Source organism: Pseudophryne corroboree, unplaced genomic scaffold (genome assembly GCF_028390025.1).
Source record: "Pseudophryne corroboree isolate aPseCor3 unplaced genomic scaffold, aPseCor3.hap2 scaffold_373, whole genome shotgun sequence".
In the NCBI taxonomy this organism is placed as follows: Eukaryota; Metazoa; Chordata; class Amphibia; order Anura; family Myobatrachidae; genus Pseudophryne; species Pseudophryne corroboree.
Genome location: NW_026970023.1, coordinates 207,011 through 220,566, shown reverse-complemented (window position 1 = coordinate 220,566; position 13,556 = coordinate 207,011). Strand labels below are relative to the sequence as shown.

Here is a 13,556-nt window from a genome sequence, read left to right as displayed (position 1 = left end):
AAGAACAAGGCTAGAGGAAGATCTGAGACAAAGAAATCTGACTTTTACCAGAGCTGACCAGAGGAAAGCACAAACACAGTCCACCACTACCACAAATAATGCAGTCGAGTTTCCCACATTTGGGGAAATCACAGGGTTCAGCATACCCAGAGTGCAATGAATGAACCGCACCCTGGGAGAACAATCTTCATAACAATGGTATCTCCTATGCAAAATAAGTATGATTTGGGATATGGCTGCGGAGGGCCGCTGCTCAGGCACATCTCTGTCAAGTAAAGGAGATTCAACTGAGGCAGCACAAGGGAACTCTCATCTGGGGACAACAACTGCAGGGAGAACACATATTTTCAGATGAACATGGGAGGGCAGAAGGCTGCCTAATACTGAAGCACCCCCAAACAACAAACCAAATGCAACAACTAGTGCAAGCATTCCTGGGGGAAGGCCTGCAGCAGATAGATTTGCATATGGTGATGTCATCCAAGCAGTGGGTCAAAGTTGGCTTCAACCCTCGTCTGCATATGAAAAGAGAAAAGGGGCGTGCAGGGCATGGTGGCCTTTTGCAGCACTTGGCTGACCCCTAGTTTGCATTAAACACCTCCACCCTCCTTCGGTGTGGGGCTCATGTTGGCTATGCCCCAGCCCCTGAAGCATTCAAGCTGATTTCTTGCAGCAGCTGGGCACTGTAACAGCTCCAGAGACGCTCTGTAAGGCAAGTAAAAGGGTGTGGGCCCTGCAGCACTACCTGTAGTTCGCATTGTGCGTTGGAAGGCACAAAGTAAGCAGAAAGGAGGAGAAGTCAGGATAGTGCGCAAGGGCATAGAAGGGAGCGGCTCAAGAAAAGAGAAGTGGAAACAGACAGCAAACTATGCAGGAGAGAGACCTGAGACAAAGAGATCTGAATTATACGAGACCTGACCAGGGGAAACACAAATTATGCAGTCAAGTTTCCCACATTTGGGGAAATCGCAGGGGCAGCACACCCAGAGTGCAATGGGTGAGCCTTGCCCTGGGAGAAGCACCTTCATGATCATAGTATCTCACCTGGCAGGTAAGTAGGAGTTGGGCTAGAGCTGGGGAGGGTCGCTGCTCGGGCACCCCCCTGTCAAGTGAAGGAGATCCAACTGAGGCAGCACAAGGAAACTCTCGAAAGAAGAACAAGGCTAGAGGAAGATCTGAAACAAAGAAATCTGACTTTTACCAGAGATCAGAGGAAAACACAAACACAGTCCCCCACTGCCAACAAATAAAGCAGTCACGTTTCCCACATTTGGGGAAATCACAGGGGTCAGCATACCCAGAATGCAATGAATGAACCTCACCATGGGAGAGTAATCTTCATGACCATGGTATCTCCTATGCAAAATAAGTATGATTTGGGATAGGGCTGGGGAGGGCCGCTGCTCATGCACATCTCTGTCAAGTAAAGGAGATTCAACTGAGGCAGCACAAGGGAACTCTCATCTGGGGACAACAACTGCAGGGAGAACACATATTTTCAGATGAACATGGGAGGGCAGAAGGCTGCCTAATACTGAAGCACCCCCAAACAACAAACCAAATGCAACAACTAGTGCAAGCATTCCTGGGGGAAGTTCTGCAGAAGACGGATTTGCATACGGTGATGTCATCCAAGCAGTGGGTCAAAGTTGGCTTCAACCCTCATCTGCATATGAAAAGAGAAAAGGGGCGTGCAGGGCATGGCGGCCTTTTGCGGTGCTTGGATGACCCCTAGTTCGCATTAAACACCCCACCCTCCTTTGGTGTGGGGCTCATGTTGGCCATGCCCCATCCCCTGAAGCATTCAAGCTGATTTATTGCAGCAGCTGGGCACTGTAACAGCTCCAGAGCAGCTCTGAACGGCAAGTAAAAGGGTGTGGGCCCTGCAGCACTACCTGTAGTTTGCATTGTGCATTGGAAGGCACAAAGTAAGCAGACGGGAGAAGTCAGGATAGTGCGCAAGGGCATAGAAGGGAGCGGCTCAAGAAAAGAGAAGTTGAAACAGACAGCAAACTAGGCTGGAGAGAGACCTGAGACAAAGAGATCTGAATTATACGAGAGCCGACCAGGGGAAACACAAATTATGCAGTCAAGTTTCCCACATTTGGGGAAATCGCAGGAGCAGCACACCCAGAGTGCAATGGGTGAGCCTTGCCCTGGGAGAAGCACCTACATGATCATAGTATCTCACCTGCCAGGTAAGTAGAAGTTGGGCTAGAGCTGGGGAGGGTCGCTGCTCGGGTACCCCCCTGTCAAGTGAAGGAGATCCAACTGAGGCAGCACAAGGGAACTCTCGAAAGAAGAACAAGGCTAAAGGAAGATCTGAGACAAAGAAATCTGACTTTTACCAGAGCTGACCAGAGGAAAGCACAAACACAGTCCCCCACTACCACAAATAAAGCAGTCGAGTTTCCCACATTTGGGGAAATCACAGGGGTCAGCATACCCAGAATGCAATGAATGAACCTCACCGTGGGAGAACAATCTTCATGACCATGGTATCTCCTATGCAAAATAAGTATGATTTGGGATAGGGCTGGGGAGGGCCGCTGCTCAGGCACATCTCTGTCAAGTAAAGGAGATTCAACTGAGGCAGCACAAGGGAACTCTCATCTGGGGACAACAACTGCAGGGAGAACACATATTTTCAGATGAACATGGGAGGGCAGAAGGCTGCCTAATACTGAAGCACCCCCAAACAACAAACCAAATGCATCAACTAGTGCAAGCATTCCTGGGGGAAGGCCTGCAGCAGATGGATTTGCATACGGTGATGTCATCCAAGCAGTGGGTCAAAGTTGGCTTCAACCCTCCTCTGCATATGAAAAGAGAAAAGGGGCGTGCAGGGCATGGCGGCCTTTTGCGGCGCTTGGATGACCCCTAGTTCGCATTAAACACCTCCACCCTCCTTCGGTGTGGGGCTCATGTTGGCTATGCCCCAGCCCCTGAAGCATTCAAGCTGATTTCTTGCAGCAGCTGGGCACTGTAACAGCTCCAGAGCTGCTCTGTACGGCAAGTAAAAGGGTGTGGGCCCTGCAGCACTACCTGTAGTTTGCATTGTGCATTGGAAGGCACAAAGTAAGCAGACAGGAGGAGAAGTCAGGATAGTGCACAAGGGTATAAAAGGGAGGGGCTCATGAAAAAAGAAGTGGAAACAGACAGCAAACTAGGCTGGAGAGAGACCTGAGACAAAGAGATCTGAATTATACGAGAGCCGACCAGGGGAAACACAAATTATGCAGTCAAGCTTCCCACATTTGGGGAAATCAGAGTGCAATGGGTGAGCCTTGCCCTGGGAGAAGCACCTTCATGATCATAGTATCTCACCTGGCAGGTAAGTAGGAGTTGGGCTAGAGCTGGGGAGGGTCGCTGCTCGGGCACCCCCCTGTCAAGTGAAAGAGATCCAACTGAGGCAGCACAAGGAAACTCTCGAAAGAAGAACAAGGCTAGAGGAAGATCTGAGACAAATAAATCTGACTTTTACCAGAGCTGACCAGAGGAAAGCACAAACACAGTCCCCCACTACCACAAATAATGCAGTCGAGTTTCCCACATTTGGGGAAATCACAGGGGTCAGCATACCCAGAATGCAATGAATGAACCTCACCCTGGGAGAACAATCTTCATGACCATGCAAAATAAGTCAATCTTCATGACCATGCAAAATAAGTATGATTTGGGATAGGGCTGGGGAGGGCCGCTGCTCAGGCACATCTCTGTCAAGTAAAGGAGATTCAACTGAGGCAGCACAAGGGAACTCTCATCTGGGGACAACAACTGCAGGGAGAACACATATTTTCAGATGAACATGGGAGGGCAGAAGGCTGCCTAATACTGAAGCACCCCCAAACAACAAACCAAATGCAACAACTAGTGCAAGCATTCCTGGGGGAAGGCCTGCAGCAGATGGATTTGCATACGGTGATGTCATCCAAGCAGTGGGTCAAAGTTGGCTTCAACCCTCGTCTGCATATGAAAAGAGAAAAGGGGCGTGCAGGGCATGGCGGCCTTTTGCGGTGCTTGGATGACCCCTAGTTCACATTAAACACCTCCACCCTCCTTCGGTGTGGGGCTCATGTTGGCTGTGCCCCAGCCCCTGAAGCATTCAAGCTGATTTCTTGCAGTAGCTGGGCACTGTAACAGCTCCAGAGCTGCTCTGTACGGCAAGTAAAAGGGTGTGGGCCCTACAGCACTACCTGTAGTTTGCATTGTGCATTGGAAGGCACAAAGTAAGCAGACAGGAGGAGAAGTCAGGATAGTGCACAAGGGTATAAAAGGGAGGGGCTCATGAAAAAAGAAGTGGAAACAGACAGCAAACTAGGCTGGAGAGAGACCTGAGACAAAGAGATCTGAATTATACGAGAGCCGACCAGGGGAAACACAAATTATGCAGTCAAGCTTCCCACATTTGGGGAAATCGCAGGGGCACCACACCCAGAGTGCAATGGGTGAGCCTTGCCCTGGGAGAAGATCCTTCATGATCATAGTATCTCACCTGGCAAGTAAGTAGGAGTTGGGCTAGAGCTGGGGAGGGTCGCTGCTCGGGCACCCCCCTGTCAAGTTAAAGAGATCCAACTGAGGCAGCACAAGGGAACTCTCGAAAGAAGAACAAGGCTAGAGGAAGATCTGAGACAAAGAAATCTGACTTTTACCAGAGCTGTCCAGAGGAAAGCACAAACACAGTCCCCCACTACCACAAATAATGCAGTCGAGTTTCCCACATTTGGGGAAATCACAGGGGTCAGCATACCCAGAATGCAATGAATGAACCTCACCCTGGGAGAACAATCTTCATGACCATGTCCCCAGATGAGAGTTCCCTTGTGCTGCCTCAGTTGAATCTCCTTTACTTGACAGAGATGTGCCTGAGCAGCGGCCCTCCCCAACCCTATCCCAAATCATACTTATTTTGCATAGGCGATACGCCTATGCAAAATAAGTATGATTTGGGATAGGGTTGGGGAGGGCCGCTGCTCAGGCACATCTCTGTCAAGTAAAGGAGATTCAACTGAGGCAGCACAAGGGAACTCTCATCTGGGGACAACAACTGCAGGGAGAACACATATTTTCAGATAAACATGGGAGGGCAGAAGGCTGCCTAATACTGAAGCACCCCCAAACAACAAACCAAATGCAACAACTAGTACAAGCATTCCTGGGGGAAGGCCTGCAGCAGATGGATTTGCATATAGTGATGTCATCCAAGCAGTGGGTCAAAGTTGGCTTCAACCCTCGTCTGCATATGAAAAGAGAAAAGGGGCGTGCAGGGCATGGCGGCCTTTTGCGGCGCTTGGATGACCCCTAGTTCGCATTAAACACCTCCACCCTCCTTCGGTGTGGGGCTCATGTTGGCTATGCCCCAGCCCCTGAAGCATTCAAGGTGATTTCTTGCAGCAGCTGGGCACTGTAACAGCTCCAGAGCTGCTCTGAACGGCAAGTAAAAGGGTGTGGGCCCTGCAGCACTACCTGTAGTTTGCATTGTGCATTGGAAGGCACAAAGTAAGCAGACGGGAGAAGTCAGGATAGTGCGCAAGGGCATAGAAGGGAGCGGCTCAAGAAAAGAGAAGTTGAAACAGACAGCAAACTAGGCTGGAGAGAGACCTGAGACAAAGAGATCTGAATTATACGAGAGCCGACCAGGGGAAACACAAATTATGCAGTCAAGTTTCCCACATTTGGGGAAATCGCAGGAGCAGCACACCCAGAGTGCAATGGGTGAGCCTTGCCCTGGGAGAAGCACCTACATGATCATAGTATCTCACCTGCCAGGTAAGTAGAAGTTGGGCTAGAGCTGGGGAGGGTCGCTGCTCGGGTACCCCCCTGTCAAGTGAAGGAGATTCAACTGAGGCAGCACAAGGGAACTCTCGAAAGAAGAACAAGGCTAGAGGAAGATCTGAGACAAATAAATCTGACTTTTACCAGAGCTGACCAGAGGAAAGCACAAACACAGTCCCCCACTACCACAAATAATGCAGTCGAGTTTCCCACATTTGGGGAAATCACAGGGGTCAGCATACCCAGAATGCAATGAATGAACCTCACCCTGGGAGAACAATCTTCATGACCATGGTATCTCCTATGCAAAATAAGTATGATTTGGGATAGGGCTGGGGAGGGCCGCTGCTCAGGCACATCTCTGTCAAGTAAAGGAGATTCAACTGAGGCAGCACAAGGGAACTCTCATCTGGGGACAACAACTGCAGGGAGAACACATATTTTCAGATGAACATGGGAGGGCAGAAGGCTGCCTAATAATGAAGCACCCCCAAACAACAAACCAAATGCAACAACTAGTGCAAGCATTCCTGGGGGAAGGCCTGCAGCAGATGGATTTGCATACGGTGATGTCATCCAAGCAGTGGGTCAAAGTTGGCTTCAACCCTCGTCTGCATATGAAAAGAGAAAAGGGGCGTGCAGGGCATAGCGGCCTTTTGCGGCGCTTGGATGACCCCTAGTTCGCATTAAACACCTCCACCCTCCTTCGGTGTGGGGCTCATGTTGGCTATGCCCCAGCCCCTGAAGCATTCAAGCTGATTTCTTGCAGCAGCTGGGCACTGTAACAGCTCCAGAGCTGCTCTGTACGGCAAGTAAAAGGGTGTGGGCCCTGCAGCACTACCTGTAGTTTGCATTGTGCATTGGAAGGCACAAAATAAGCAGACAAGAGGAGAAGTCAGGATAGTGCACAAGGGTATAAAAGGGAGGGGCTCATGAAAAAAGAAGTGGAAACAGACAGCAAACTAGGCTGGAGAGAGACCTGAGACAAAGAGATCTGAATTATACGAGAGCCGACCAGGGGAAACACAAATTATGCAGTCAAGCTTCCCACATTTGGGGAAATCGCAGGGGCACCACACCCAGAGTGCAATGGGTGAGCCTTGCCCTGGGAGAAGCACCTTCATGATCATAGTATCTCACCTGGCAGGTAAGTAGGAGTTGGGCTAGAGCTGGGGAGGGTCGCTACTCGGGCACCCCCCTGTCAAGTGAAAGAGATCCAACTTAGGCAGCACAAGGGAACTCTCGAAAGAAGAACAAGGCTAGAGGAAGATCTGAGACAAATAAATCTGACTTTTACCAGAGCTGTCCAGAGGAAAGCACAAACACAGTCCCCCACTACCACAAATAATGCAGTCGAGTTTCCCACATTTGGGGAAATCACAGGGGTCAGCATACCCAGAATGCAATGAATGAACCTCACCCTGGGAGAACAATCTTCATGACCATGGTATCGCCTATGCAAAATAAGTATGATTTGGGATAGGGTTGGGGAGGGCCGCTGCTCAGGCACATCTCTGTCAAGTAAAGGAGATTCAACTGAGGCAGCACAAGGGAACTCTCATCTGGGGACAACAACTGCAGGGAGAACACATATTTTCAGATAAACATGGGAGGGCAGAAGGCTGCCTAATACTGAAGCACCCCCAAACAACAAACCAAATGCAACAACTAGTACAAGCATTCCTGGGGGAAGGCCTGCAGCAGATGGATTTGCATATAGTGATGTCATCCAAGCAGTGGGTCAAAGTTGGCTTCAACCCTCGTCTGCATATGAAAAGAGAAAAGGGGCGTGCAGGGCATGGCGGCCTTTTGCGGCGCTTGGATGACCCCTAGTTCGCATTAAACACCTCCACCCTCCTTCGGTGTGGGGCTCATGTTGGCTATGCCCCAGCCCCTGAAGCATTCAAGGTGATTTCTTGCAGCAGCTGGGCACTGTAACAGCTCCAGAGCTGCTCTGAACGGCAAGTAAAAGGGTGTGGGCCCTGCAGCACTACCTGTAGTTTGCATTGTGCATTGGAAGGCACAAAGTAAGCAGACGGGAGAAGTCAGGATAGTGCGCAAGGGCATAGAAGGGAGCGGCTCAAGAAAAGAGAAGTTGAAACAGACAGCAAACTAGGCTGGAGAGAGACCTGAGACAAAGAGATCTGAATTATACGAGAGCCGACCAGGGGAAACACAAATTATGCAGTCAAGTTTCCCACATTTGGGGAAATCGCAGGAGCAGCACACCCAGAGTGCAATGGGTGAGCCTTGCCCTGGGAGAAGCACCTACATGATCATAGTATCTCACCTGCCAGGTAAGTAGAAGTTGGGCTAGAGCTGGGGAGGGTCGCTGCTCGGGTACCCCCCTGTCAAGTGAAGGAGATTCAACTGAGGCAGCACAAGGGAACTCTCGAAAGAAGAACAAGGCTAGAGGAAGATCTGAGACAAATAAATCTGACTTTTACCAGAGCTGACCAGAGGAAAGCACAAACACAGTCCCCCACTACCACAAATAATGCAGTCGAGTTTCCCACATTTGGGGAAATCACAGGGGTCAGCATACCCAGAATGCAATGAATGAACCTCACCCTGGGAGAACAATCTTCATGACCATGGTATCTCCTATGCAAAATAAGTATGATTTGGGATAGGGCTGGGGAGGGCCGCTGCTCAGGCACATCTCTGTCAAGTAAAGGAGATTCAACTGAGGCAGCACAAGGGAACTCTCATCTGGGGACAACAACTGCAGGGAGAACACATATTTTCAGATGAACATGGGAGGGCAGAAGGCTGCCTAATAATGAAGCACCCCCAAACAACAAACCAAATGCAACAACTAGTGCAAGCATTCCTGGGGGAAGGCCTGCAGCAGATGGATTTGCATACGGTGATGTCATCCAAGCAGTGGGTCAAAGTTGGCTTCAACCCTCGTCTGCATATGAAAAGAGAAAAGGGGCGTGCAGGGCATAGCGGCCTTTTGCGGCGCTTGGATGACCCCTAGTTCGCATTAAACACCTCCACCCTCCTTCGGTGTGGGGCTCATGTTGGCTATGCCCCAGCCCCTGAAGCATTCAAGCTGATTTCTTGCAGCAGCTGGGCACTGTAACAGCTCCAGAGCTGCTCTGTACGGCAAGTAAAAGGGTGTGGGCCCTGCAGCACTACCTGTAGTTTGCATTGTGCATTGGAAGGCACAAAATAAGCAGACAAGAGGAGAAGTCAGGATAGTGCACAAGGGTATAAAAGGGAGGGGCTCATGAAAAAAGAAGTGGAAACAGACAGCAAACTAGGCTGGAGAGAGACCTGAGACAAAGAGATCTGAATTATACGAGAGCCGACCAGGGGAAACACAAATTATGCAGTCAAGCTTCCCACATTTGGGGAAATCGCAGGGGCACCACACCCAGAGTGCAATGGGTGAGCCTTGCCCTGGGAGAAGCACCTTCATGATCATAGTATCTCACCTGGCAGGTAAGTAGGAGTTGGGCTAGAGCTGGGGAGGGTCGCTACTCGGGCACCCCCCTGTCAAGTGAAAGAGATCCAACTTAGGCAGCACAAGGGAACTCTCGAAAGAAGAACAAGGCTAGAGGAAGATCTGAGACAAATAAATCTGACTTTTACCAGAGCTGACTAGAGGAAAGCACAAACACAGTCCCCCACTACCACAAATAATGCAGTCGAGTTTCCCACATTTGGGGAAATCACAGGGGTCAGCATACCCAGAATGCAATGAATGAACCTCACCCTGGGAGAACAATCTTCATGACCATGGTATCGCCTATGCAAAATAAGTATGATTTGGGATAGGGCTGGGGAGGGCCGCTGCTCAGGCACATCTCTGTCAAGTAAAGGAGATTCAGCTGAGGCAGCACAAGGGAACTCTCATCTGGGGACAACAACTGCAGGGAGAACACATATTTTCAGATAAAAATCTTGGTCATGCTCTGGTTTCTCTTCAGAACGAACAAATCTTTCGCCTCTTACTAAAGATTTCCGTGGAGAGGAGCAAAACCGAGTTTTATCTCAATTTTTGCATGCCCCATCTTTTTGGGGTTTCTTTTACCGGTTTAAAGATAGAATGAGTGTGCTTTAATGTAAGCTCATTTGCATAGAAATGACAGTAAATGTTTATTTATGTTCAAACAGAACTTTCTTGACCATGCTACTTGCTTTAAAGATCTGGGAGCACATGGAATACAGTACAAACCATGCTTATAGCAAGGAGAAGCCAGGTGAGAAATCTGCTTTCTTTCAAATTGGGCGCTCACTTTGATCTGAATGAGGACTGCTGGCACAGCACTCAGGCGACAGGTGGAATCTTGGTCATGCTCTGGTTTCTCTTCAGAATGAACAAATCTTTCGCCTTTTATTAAAGATTATCCGTGGAGAGGAGCAAAACTGAGTTTTATCTCAATTTTTGCATGCCCCATATTATTGGGGTTTCTTTTATCAGTTTAAAGACAGAACGAGTGTGCTTTCTTGTTAGCTTTAATGTAAGTTTATTTGCATAACAATGACAATAAATGTCTGTTTCTTTTCAAGCAGAACTTTCTTGACCATACTAATTGCTTGAAAGATCTGGGAGCACATGGAAAAGAGTACAAACCATGTTTATAGCAAGGGGAAGCCTGGTGAGAAATCTGCTTTCTTTCTTTCAAATTGGGTGCTCACTTTGAGCTGAATGAGGACTGCTGGCATGGCACTCAGGCGACAGGTGGAATCTTGGTCATGCTCTGGTTTCTCTTCAGAACGAACAAATCTTTCGCCTTTTACTAAAGATTTCCGTGGAGAGGAGCAAAACTGAGTTTTATCTCAATTTTTGCATGCCCCATATCATACCTCCCAACTGTCCCGATTTTCGCGGGACAGTCCCGTTTTTTGGGGACTGTCCCGCTGTCCCACCTGCGGGCCGCAGTGTCCCGCGGTGGGGAGGACAGTTGGGAGGCTCTGTCTGTCGCTGCCCTGCTTAGCAGAGCAGCGGTGAATAGTCGCTGTGCGCACAGCGTCTATTCACTGAAGCCAGAGGGAGAGGTGGCATGCCAGCAGCTCACAGAGCGCTGGGCATGCCCCCTCAGTGCCGAAAACGGGGGCGTGACTCGCGATCGCGGGTCCTCCCGCGAAGCCATGCCCCTTTTTACTTAGGCCACGCCCTTTTTGGGAGCGCGTGCGACTTCGCCGCGCGTGTGTCCCTCTTTGCGAGCCGACAAAGTTGGGAGGTATGCCCATATTATTGGGGTTTCTTTTATCAGTTTAAAGACAGAACGAGTGTGCTTTCTGGTTAGCTTTAATGTAAGTTTATTTGCATAACAATGACAGTAAATGTTTGTTTCTTTTCAAACAGAACTTTCTTGACCATGCTACTTGCTTGAAAGATCTGGGAGCACATGGAAAACAGTACAAACCATGCAGTATCACAAGAGCCTTTATTTGATCTTTCATGAAGATAGAGCAGAATTGAGGACACGTCAACAATTTCTGCCGAAGGTGGTTCATCTTTCCACATGGTGCCTTTGGCCACTGACACCTTCGTTGAGTCAAAGTCTCTGGCTGTGGTCAGAACTTTGAAAATTTATGTCACCAGAACGGTTCAGATTAGGAAAACAGAGGCTCTGTTTGTCCTGTATGCTCCCAACAGGATTGGGTGTCCTGCTTCCATGTAGACCATTATGCGCTGGATCTGTGGTAAGATTCAGCATGCTCATTCCATGGCAGGATTGCCGTTACTGAATTAGGTGAAGACCCATTCTACTAGAAAGGTGGGTTCATCCTGGGCAGCTGGTCGGGGAGTCTCGGCATTGCAACTTTGCCGAGCAGCTATTTAGTAAACACTTTTGCTAAGTTTTACAAGTTTGATACCTTGGCCGATGATAACTTCAAGTTGGGTCATTCGGTGCTGCAGAGTCGTACGCACTCTTCCACCCGTTCAAGAGCTTTGGTATAACCCCATGGTTCTTAATGTGACCCCAGCATCCTCTAGGTCGTATGAGAAAATAGGATTTTAATACCTACCGGTAAATCCTTTTCTCTTAGTCTGTAGAGGATGCTGGGCACCCGTCCCAGTCCATACTGTGTCTGCAGTTATTACTTGTGGTTATACACATGTTGTGTTATGGTTCTGGTCAGCTTTTTGCTGCAATTATTCATGCCGTTGGCTTGTGTTCTGTTGAATGCCACGTTCTGCGGCATGCTTAAGGTGTGAGCTGGTAAGATGCTCACCTTAGTTTAACAATAAATCCTTTCCTCGAAATGTCCGTCTCCATGGGCACAGTTCCTATAACTGGAGTCTGGAGGAGGGGCATAGAGGGAGGAGCCAGTTCACACCCTTTGATAGTCTTAAAGTGCCCATGTCTCTTGCGGATCCCGTCTATACCCCATGGTTCTTAATGTGACCCCAGCATCCTCTACGGACTAAGAGAAAAGGATGCCCTTGCGCACTATCCTGACTTCTCCTCCCGTCTGCTTACTTTGTGCCTTCCAACGCACAATGCAAACTACAGGTGGTGCTGCAGGGCCCACACCCTTGTACTTGCCTTACAGAACAGCTCTGGAGCTGTTACAGTGCCCAGCTGCTGCAAGAAATCAGCTTGAATGCTTCAGGGGATGGGGCATGGCCAACATGAGCCCCACACCAAAGGAGGGTGGGGGTGTTTAATGAGAACTAGGGGTCATCCAAGCACTGCAAAAGGCCGCCATGCCCTGCACGCCCCTTTTCTCTTTTCATATGCAGATGAGGGTTCCAGCCAACTTTGGCCCACTGCTTGAATAACATCACTGTATGCAAATCCGTCTGCTGCAGACCTTCCCCCAGGAAGGCTTGTACTAGATGTTGCATATGGTTTGATATTTGATGGTGCTTCAGTATTAGGCAGCCTTCCGCCCTCCCATGTTCATCTGAAAAGATGTGGTCTCCCTGCAGTTGTTGTCCCCAGACGAGAGTTCCCTTGTGCTTCCTCAGTTGAATCTCCTTAACTTGACGGGGGAGGGGCTGCCCGAGCAGCCACCCTCCCCAGCCCTATCCCAACTCATACTTATTTTGCATATGAGATCTCTTGATCATGAAGATTGTTCTCACAGGGTGAGGTTCATCCATTATATTTTAAAATAGGAAGGTACAAATTACATATTTGAATTGCATTTATGTGCTGGATTCAAATGTCCCCCCCCCCCCTTCCTTTCTCAATTGTGCCCGTCAGCAGCTATTCTAAGGTTGCTGCCAATGGGTGTGACACATTAATTTCTTCTGTGGGGTACACTGGACTCCACAAGGATTCACATTGGGGTGTAGAGTAGGATCTTGATCTGAGGCACCAACCGGCTCAAAGCTTTTGACTGTTCCCAAGATGCTCAGTGCATTCTCCTCTATAACCCCGCTTCCATGAACAGGGAGCTCAGTTTGTAGTTGGTGCCTTCAGTAGCAGGCCACTTAACAGGGGCCTGCCTCAGGCAGCCTATTCTTAGCTATAAATTTTGACAAGAAAAGAAGAACTTGTTTTATGAGAATCTACAAGGGCTGCAGCAGGCTAGGTCTAATAGACATCTTTACTGCAGCTTCATCACTCCCAGCGGCGCTGTATACTCCCGTGCCCTGGTTGCTGGGTCACTGCAGCGGAGGGTCCGGTTTCATCCTAAGGTCAGTCACACACACACCACCCTTCCGGATCACGAGGCCGCTGATGAAGGGGAGCGTGGCCGTAGGGGGTGGACCGTGTGCGCACTGGCGTGGACACTGATTACTGGGCAGCCGCTCCACTAGCCACCAGGTACAGTTAAGGAGCACAGGTCTGGGGGTTTTTCTCCTATAT

General features: G+C 49.4%; 17 non-coding genes and 2 pseudogenes across 17 annotated transcripts; 3 read left to right on the top strand and 16 right to left on the bottom strand.

Moving 5' to 3' along the window:
* Positions 1-58: 58 nt before the first annotated feature.
* LOC135021727 (U1 spliceosomal RNA) lies at positions 59-222 on the bottom strand. Its single transcript, XR_010218945.1, has one exon. It is a non-coding gene; the product is annotated as a U1 spliceosomal RNA (small nuclear RNA).
* A 674-nt stretch (positions 223-896) lies between these two features.
* LOC135021780 (U1 spliceosomal RNA) lies at positions 897-1,059 on the bottom strand. The gene has a single exon (XR_010218996.1). It is a non-coding gene; the product is annotated as a U1 spliceosomal RNA (small nuclear RNA).
* A 149-nt stretch (positions 1,060-1,208) lies between these two features.
* Positions 1,209-1,373, bottom strand: LOC135021864 (U1 spliceosomal RNA). The gene has a single exon (XR_010219066.1). It is a non-coding gene; the product is annotated as a U1 spliceosomal RNA (small nuclear RNA).
* Positions 1,374-2,043: 670 nt separating this feature from the next.
* On the bottom strand, positions 2,044-2,206 carry LOC135021751 (U1 spliceosomal RNA). Its single transcript, XR_010218968.1, has one exon. It is a non-coding gene; the product is annotated as a U1 spliceosomal RNA (small nuclear RNA).
* Positions 2,207-2,358: 152 nt separating this feature from the next.
* LOC135021705 (U1 spliceosomal RNA) lies at positions 2,359-2,522 on the bottom strand. Its single transcript, XR_010218923.1, has one exon. It is a non-coding gene; the product is annotated as a U1 spliceosomal RNA (small nuclear RNA).
* Positions 2,523-3,494: 972 nt separating this feature from the next.
* Positions 3,495-3,673, bottom strand: LOC135021852 (U1 spliceosomal RNA; annotated as a pseudogene).
* Positions 3,674-4,347: 674 nt separating this feature from the next.
* Positions 4,348-4,510, bottom strand: LOC135021881 (U1 spliceosomal RNA). The gene has a single exon (XR_010219079.1). It is a non-coding gene; the product is annotated as a U1 spliceosomal RNA (small nuclear RNA).
* A 152-nt stretch (positions 4,511-4,662) lies between these two features.
* Positions 4,663-4,817, bottom strand: LOC135021845 (U1 spliceosomal RNA; annotated as a pseudogene).
* Positions 4,818-5,614: 797 nt separating this feature from the next.
* Positions 5,615-5,777, bottom strand: LOC135021750 (U1 spliceosomal RNA). The gene has a single exon (XR_010218967.1). It is a non-coding gene; the product is annotated as a U1 spliceosomal RNA (small nuclear RNA).
* A 152-nt stretch (positions 5,778-5,929) lies between these two features.
* LOC135021767 (U1 spliceosomal RNA) lies at positions 5,930-6,093 on the bottom strand. Its single transcript, XR_010218983.1, has one exon. It is a non-coding gene; the product is annotated as a U1 spliceosomal RNA (small nuclear RNA).
* A 674-nt stretch (positions 6,094-6,767) lies between these two features.
* LOC135021842 (U1 spliceosomal RNA) lies at positions 6,768-6,930 on the bottom strand. The gene has a single exon (XR_010219051.1). It is a non-coding gene; the product is annotated as a U1 spliceosomal RNA (small nuclear RNA).
* A 152-nt stretch (positions 6,931-7,082) lies between these two features.
* On the bottom strand, positions 7,083-7,246 carry LOC135021688 (U1 spliceosomal RNA). Its single transcript, XR_010218906.1, has one exon. It is a non-coding gene; the product is annotated as a U1 spliceosomal RNA (small nuclear RNA).
* A 671-nt stretch (positions 7,247-7,917) lies between these two features.
* Positions 7,918-8,080, bottom strand: LOC135021749 (U1 spliceosomal RNA). The gene has a single exon (XR_010218965.1). It is a non-coding gene; the product is annotated as a U1 spliceosomal RNA (small nuclear RNA).
* Positions 8,081-8,232: 152 nt separating this feature from the next.
* Positions 8,233-8,396, bottom strand: LOC135021755 (U1 spliceosomal RNA). Its single transcript, XR_010218973.1, has one exon. It is a non-coding gene; the product is annotated as a U1 spliceosomal RNA (small nuclear RNA).
* A 674-nt stretch (positions 8,397-9,070) lies between these two features.
* On the bottom strand, positions 9,071-9,233 carry LOC135021841 (U1 spliceosomal RNA). Its single transcript, XR_010219050.1, has one exon. It is a non-coding gene; the product is annotated as a U1 spliceosomal RNA (small nuclear RNA).
* A 152-nt stretch (positions 9,234-9,385) lies between these two features.
* Positions 9,386-9,549, bottom strand: LOC135021952 (U1 spliceosomal RNA). Its single transcript, XR_010219146.1, has one exon. It is a non-coding gene; the product is annotated as a U1 spliceosomal RNA (small nuclear RNA).
* Positions 9,550-9,693: 144 nt separating this feature from the next.
* On the top strand, positions 9,694-9,809 carry LOC135021905 (U5 spliceosomal RNA). The gene has a single exon (XR_010219100.1). It is a non-coding gene; the product is annotated as a U5 spliceosomal RNA (small nuclear RNA).
* A 270-nt stretch (positions 9,810-10,079) lies between these two features.
* LOC135021921 (U5 spliceosomal RNA) lies at positions 10,080-10,196 on the top strand. Its single transcript, XR_010219117.1, has one exon. It is a non-coding gene; the product is annotated as a U5 spliceosomal RNA (small nuclear RNA).
* Positions 10,197-10,482: 286 nt separating this feature from the next.
* LOC135021920 (U5 spliceosomal RNA) lies at positions 10,483-10,595 on the top strand. The gene has a single exon (XR_010219116.1). It is a non-coding gene; the product is annotated as a U5 spliceosomal RNA (small nuclear RNA).
* Positions 10,596-13,556: the final 2,961 nt, after the last annotated feature.